Genomic DNA, 7,262 nt, shown 5'->3' with positions numbered 1-7,262 from the left:
TTTGTGTAACTCGAGTTGCATTAATAATACCTTTTTTAAAATCAGTTTTTAAATTATTGAAAACAAAGTTAGGTATTTGAAATTCAAGAAAAATTGTTTCAGTTGATCATAAAGAGGTTATAACAGGATTAAAGCTGACATGAATTCATAACTACGCATTGCTTCTCTTTTATCTTCGACTACCCTCATATTAGTTGTCGATTTCTATTGTTCTGTTCATCGATACATATATAAGGCTGAGAGCACTATTTAGGCTTCACTGCATTCAGGTAATTCGTTCACCCGAATACGTTACCATGGACGAAAAGACGTGTTTTGGAAAAATATAATATGACAACCTCGGCAAGGAATATGCAATAAACAACGAAACAATACAGACTCAAATCCAGGCGCAGATCCTTTTCTCTATACTTGAAGACCGTTTTCCTGTATATGTTATAACATCGCACATGCGCAAACCCAACACTGTGGCAAAAAGAGCAATGTCACGGATCGCATGAATTTTAGAAACGGACTGTTTTTGTAGAAACCAACGGAATCAATGTAACGTAGTTACTGTCTTTGATTGACTATCATTAATTAAGCGCTGTGTTCGATGCCGGGGTTTTCAAAAAGATGTTATACGTTATACACTCTGTATGAACGACACACCTCTTCGATGTGTACGCGAAGTAAGGCAGCACTATATGTGTAATATAATACGGATGCTTTGGAAATTCTTTCAAAGAATAAATATATTTTGTATTTTATTGATTGTTGTTTTCTTTATTCTCTATTAAAAACACTTTACTTCAATGTGTAGTTCATGCATTTAGAAGTCCGTGCAACCTGAATGCCTCGATCGGAAAGCAACCTACCGAAACTTTCTTCAACGGTATATTTATCCCGCTTCGAACAAAATTGTTTGCAATTGATTGGATAAAATCAAATCACATGACACCCTGAAATTTCTTAATACACCGTCTATGAAAATTCTTGGAGGGGGTGTAGTAATCGTCGGGCTCGAGATTCTGCTCTGTTGTTTCATATAAAATGGCGGCGAGTAAACGGTTAGCGCGGCCGACCGTTGAAGAAGTGTATTAGAAGAGATTTAAGATGAATTCTTTAAACACATTCAAATGTAACAACGAAGCTGCTAACGTTTTACGCGAATATTTAAAGGAAAGGTCCACGATTCGAATTTTGAATCGTCTCATGTAGTACAATTTAATGAGATTTTGGGACAATTTCATATTGGAGCCCGGAAACCTGATGGAGAGAAGTACAAAACAACTTCTCTAAAAAACATTCGACATTCGCTCAACAGATTCCTGGGGTCGCCGCCACATAATAAAAGCTTTGATATTCTTAAAGACGCCGATTTCAAGATGCAACCCAGAACCTTTAAGGCTATGATGGTTGAAAAGAGAAGGATTAGGTACCATTACACACCATCCCGTAATTGCCGAAGCGGGGTGTTGCTAAAACGTGGAACGGAAAACGGAACGAAAAGCGGAACGGAACAAAAAATATCTTATCACATTTATCGCTTTAAAAGGGTATAGACTGGCCAGAAACGTTTTACTTTGTATCATTCTTTTTTCATATCAAATGAATGATTATCAACATATTGCTGTCTTATTGATATTCTTATGAATATCATTGTATTCACTTTGCTTTAGTTGAATACGAAACGGAAAAATCAAATGTACACAAATTGTAAAACATTAACATGATTAAACGGAAAAATTAGCTCTAACTTTTTACACATTTTCTTATATGGTATTGCTGGTTTACAGGGTAACGTACGCAGTTAGTAAAAGCGTTTTATGAGTTTTTTGGGTATTTTTATATTTTAAATATGATGTATATATACTTACATCAACATTAAGTTGTCGGTGTGCTATACGATTTTTAATCATACTGACGATACAGTATCATTGAGATGAAAAAAAAAAATAGTAGGCTGACGACATTTAAAATACATCAAACATTAAAATATCTGGTACTTAGTGAAACTAGTATTTTTAGCTATACAATTTTGTTTACGTTTTTCATTCCTGCAGCTATATACATAGATCCGATTAGAGAGCTTTAGACGTTGTCTGGTTTGATTTTCCGATTGTAAATTGGGACTATAGTCTATCGATCCCAAAATATTCATGCAGCACATTTGGACGATTTAAAAACAATTCACTTACCTGTGAATTGAAATAGATGAAAGAGGAAATATCCAACAAAACTTCATTGACACATTATCATTTTTAATCGAAAAAATTCACAGGATTGAAAACAGATTGAAAAGAGATTTATAATGGAAAATGTTGACATCTTTTCTCTATTAATATTGTAAGTTACTTAAAAGATCTTGTACAATTTTTAAACGTTATCACGCGGGTCTTTGGAAATGCAAACCCCCGTAGACTTCTCTATACTTTTAGCCGTGTATTGAAACCAGCTGATGAGCTAGAAAGGACGTTTTTAAGAAAGAATAATGAGAATTTTTAATGCCTCTGAAAGAGAATTGCTTGAACCTTGAGGTATTTATAATATCGAGTTATTCAGCAAAATGTGAATCGATATTTTGGGACATAATATAATGGTCAATGTATGTACTGTTAATTTTGAGGAAATAATTATTCTTGAATACATAATTTAATTTTGCTAATGTTTCAAAAACATTCAAAATTATATAAAGTATATCCTTTTTAACATGACTAACAAATTTATGAAGTAAATAACATCAGGTAAGATTTTCCGTTCCGTTCCGTTTTTCCGTTCCACGTTTTAGCAACACCCGCCAAAGCGGATCGTGAGAAGTTGTACACATCAATTCACATACGAGTCCAATGACACCAAATGGCCTGTTTAACAAGGTTTACTTTGATATCCGGCTGTACTTTTTCAGGCAAGTGTAATTTTATACATATATTGGACCCAAAGCCTATAAATGAACCAAAAATTAACACAAACTGTAATTAGATAAATCTTTAAGAATGTATTTATTGATATAAATGTGTTTATGATTCTTTCAGAAGGGGATGTGGAAATATTTGCAGCAGGACAAAAGACACATTTATTATAAGGAAGGATCCCAAGACAGGTTTGAGATATGTGACAAAGGGCCTAGAGGAAATGACAAAGAATCATAGAGAACATGACAAGGAAAACATTGCATCACTAATGCACAAAACTCCAGGTATGTGTAGTAGATTTTCTTGCAACATATTATATAAAAGGTATTTTAATAAGTTTACAGAGAAATATTTAATATCAATTACATATATAATGTGGAATTTGTTTTTCCACTCAGGTTCACCACTTTGCCTCGTCAATTTAAAGTTTTGAGTTGTATGTCAGTAAACTACACCCAGAATTTGACCGTCTTTGGCGGCGTCAGTTGGTTTCCTTCATTGACAACATGGCAGTTTAGTATTCCAAAGTACCAGTTGGTTCAAAAGCGTTGATCACGTTTATGTCAGATCTAAGCAGGAAACGTAACTTTGATCAGATCTACACAAATCATTCCATACGGGCCACTGGAGCAACAATGTTGTCAAAAGAAATGTATGGACCATCTCAGACCATGGCTGTAGCTGGTCACAAATACATCCAGTCTCTCACGGTATACCCGAGGGTTGATAAGGAAGAGAAGATTAGGATGGGACATAGTAATTTCGAAGCCATGTTGCGATGTGCAAGTAAACAACTCGCCCTACCTGCTCCGACAATAATTGCTTTTCCGTCTTCCAGCTAGCCTTACCTGCTTCAAGCTCTCAGCCATCTACAGAACCGGTAGTTGTTCCTGTTCCACAGTCAGTTGATTGTACGAAGTATCTTGAAGACATTTGCCTTTATAAATTGTTTGATGACTTTGTCAATTCAAAAGCAAACGTGTTTTACACAGCTATGCAAACAAATTAAATAAACCCTTCTTTTTTAGCAACTGTCAATTTACTATCAACTTAAATTTCAGTAAACAGTAAATATTGAATGATATCATGTAATTGTAGTAAGGCGCATTTGACATGTGTACACATACAATTTACATTTCGTTTTATATTTGTTGCTATTTTATTGTTGATATTTTATTTATGATACATGTCATTTTTTCATTTCAAATTATATAATTGTTGAATTTTATTGTTGATATCTGGTATTTTGTCTGTGATACGTCGGATATATAATTTATTATGTGATTTTCAATGTGATATCATTATTAAACGTGTTATTGAACTCTTAAAAGTCTTGTGAAGATCTTCATCGTGATAAATCCGTTACACAGTCAGTTTTGGGCATAATACGGAATCATCCAGGGTGTGAAATGGAAATCCGTATTGGGACCCGGCTTCGCCTCGCCCAATACGGATTTCTATTTCCCACCCTGGGTGAATCCGTATAGTATCTCAAACTGACTGTGTAACTAATACATATGTAATATAACCAAGTGGCGGTAGAGGAGCGATTGAAATGCTGTTATGAATTCATGTCAGCTCTAAAATCTGCCGTTATACTTTAGCAGTTCCTGTTTTTATTTGACCTTTAGATTCTATCAGTTGCCAAATAATAGAAACATACAGTAGTTAAATTTATACATGTCCATCAATTTAGGCATTAGAAATTTAAGATATTTCCATTAAGACTCTGTCCTTACTAGGAACTAAAACGGCTAAATATTGGGTTTGAAGACAGGTTTTTTAATGTTCAAAGAATCTGTACATGTATATTCCTACGCGTAAATTAATCAAAAGTGGTAATATGGTGATGAGGATTTGTCAGTAGCTAAATAAACACAATTTTTTTTCGAAAGAAGAACGAAGAAATTACTCAGCATTTATTGTTTGCACATAAAGTTCATAACTGGTGTTAAACAGCGCACTGCAATACAGACATTTAACAAAGATTTTCCTTAAAATAAACTGTATAAGCAATGTTTGAGCTAGTCTTAATCTCAAAGATTTGTATTGCTGTAAATGGCGTCACTTTCACCGGCCAATGTCTGGTATACAGAACCATCTTCCTTTACGTCCAGCCCTGTGTACATTTCTGTTTGATCAGTATGCTGAATATTTTCATTCGAATAAATTGGCCTTGTGTCGTTATTACCAGATATTCGTCTACAGCTACAAAAACAATGAAATACATTTTACTGCATATTTCAAAAAACAACACATATTCTTTTCATGTCTTAAACTGGGTTCTGTTGTTCATAGTAAAAAAATAAGTTCATCTTCAAAAGGAAATGGGCAAAAATGATACCATGATGCCGTATTCAAATGATTGTTTATGAACAATACTCTTTTTTTCAAAATGGAATTAAACTCTTAGTACATGTACTTGGATAACAGGAATTGACACGTTTTACACTCAGTTGATTTTTATCATAAAACTTACCTTCTAAACAACAGGAAAGACAATATCACGTTGGCTAATAAAGATACACCAGCAATAGTACCAAGTGCAGCGATTACTTCTTCATTGTTATCTGATTTTTTCATTTGTGTGACAAATGGTATGACTGTTGACACATTTTCAGTCGAGGTTATCTTTTCGGTCAAAGTGGTTATTTCCCGAGAAGGTGTTGTCGTTTCTACAAGTGTTGTAAATATCGTTGTTGGTGTGGTTAATTTCTGAGTTAATGGGGTAATTTCTTTGGTCGTAAATGTTGTTTTATCTGTTGTTGATGTCAATGTTTGAGTTGTTAGTGGCCCCATCGAAGAAGATGTCGTAATTTTCTCAGTAGATGTTGTTGGCGTTTTAGTCGTTGTTGTTAGTTTTTCAGTTGTTGATGTCGTTGTTTCAGTTGTTTCTGGTAACACCGTAGTCGATGTGGTAATTTTTTCAGTAGATGGTGTTGGCGTTTCAGTCGTTGTTGTTAGTTTTTCAGTTGTTGATGTCGTTGTTTCAGTTGTTTCTGGTAGTACCGAAGTCGACGTGGTAATTTTCTCAGTAGATGTTGGCGTTTCAATCGTTAATGTTAGTTTTTTAGTTGTTGATGACGTTGTTTCAGCCGTTAGTGGTAACGCTGTAGTCGATGTGGTAATTTTTTCATTAGATGTTATTGGCGTTTCAGTCGTTGATGTTAGTTTTTCTATTGTGAATGTCGTTGATGGCGATGATGTTGGAGTCAGAGATGTTTTGTCTGTCGTTGATATTTCCTCAGTGGATGAAGTTGTTGTTTCTGATAATGTGATTATTCTCTCTGTTGTTGTCGATCCTGATGAATACAACGTGCTCTGTGTTGTTGCTGCCTGAAGGTCTGTTCATATGTTGTCATCAAGAAAGAGAAAAAAAATCAACAGGATGTACTACACAGAGCGATAAAACTAAATAAAGAGTATCATTTCGTTAAGTATGATTGGTATTCATCTTTGAAGGATATCTATGTAAAAATTGTTGACATATTATTTCTATGTCGATACATATAACACTTGATTTGTTTCATATTGTCCTTTTTGTTGTGCATTCCATGTTTCTAAATCATTAAAGAAAAGTATTTTTACACCATCAACTATTATTATATTTTAATAATCTATGTTTGCGTTAATAAGTTTAACTTTTACACGCGTAATAAGTCATGCTTCGTCTTGTATGCATGTAATATATATTTTCTCACTCGGCTAATATGACCTCTTGTAACATTTAATACATAAAATAAAATGAGCAAATTATTCATTAAAATTCATACAAAATAAACTGGTTTTATATTCGCTACCACGCCATTATCTTATTTTTTTAAAAGGTAAATAAATATAATGCCAAACCATGAACGTAGAACATCCCTATATAGACAATTGCGAATGTGACACAAATCTCCATTACGTTTTATAAGCGTTTTGATTGTGGTCCTACAATTTTCCAAACCTTTTTTTCAATAGCATCGACACTGATGCGCTTTTTTGAACAGACACAAAGGAACATCATACTTCCTTCTTTTATAAGACTTAATTTTTGTAATTGCTTTTCGGTTAGCTAAATGCATTCAAAAGTAACGAGTAAATGTTAAATAGCGCATGTCCTTATGACTTAAGTTCAGACACAACAAGGGCCATGTAATCAAATTTTATCATTATATCGGCTGAATTTGACTCGTGCTTTTTACCCGTGTTTTGCCATTATAAATAATTTGAGCTGGGATGCGCATTTTTTAAAATCACTGCTGTGAAGCATAGAGTGTTTAAAAAATTTATAAATTCTGTCCTATTATATTTCAGTTTACTACGAGGTTTTTATTTTTGAAGGTATCGAGTATTTATTAAGCAAGTGAAGGAAGAAAGAGACAT

The 7,262-nt window shown here is 33.8% G+C and overlaps 1 long non-coding RNA gene across 1 annotated transcript; it reads right to left on the bottom strand.

The window, feature by feature from the left end:
* Positions 1–4,867: 4,867 nt before the first annotated feature.
* Positions 4,868–7,002, bottom strand: LOC136271639 (uncharacterized). The gene is made up of 3 exons (XR_010709578.1): positions 6,744–7,002; positions 5,374–6,238; positions 4,868–5,102 (listed from the first exon to the last, which is right to left on the bottom strand). It is a non-coding gene; the product is annotated as an uncharacterized lncRNA (long non-coding RNA).
* Between the last annotated feature and the right edge of the window lie 260 nt (positions 7,003–7,262).

This window comes from Magallana gigas, chromosome 9 (genome assembly GCF_963853765.1).
Source record: "Magallana gigas chromosome 9, xbMagGiga1.1, whole genome shotgun sequence".
NCBI lineage: Eukaryota > Metazoa > Mollusca > Bivalvia > Ostreida > Ostreidae > Magallana > Magallana gigas.
This window is presented reverse-complemented; position numbering and strand designations above follow the sequence as displayed.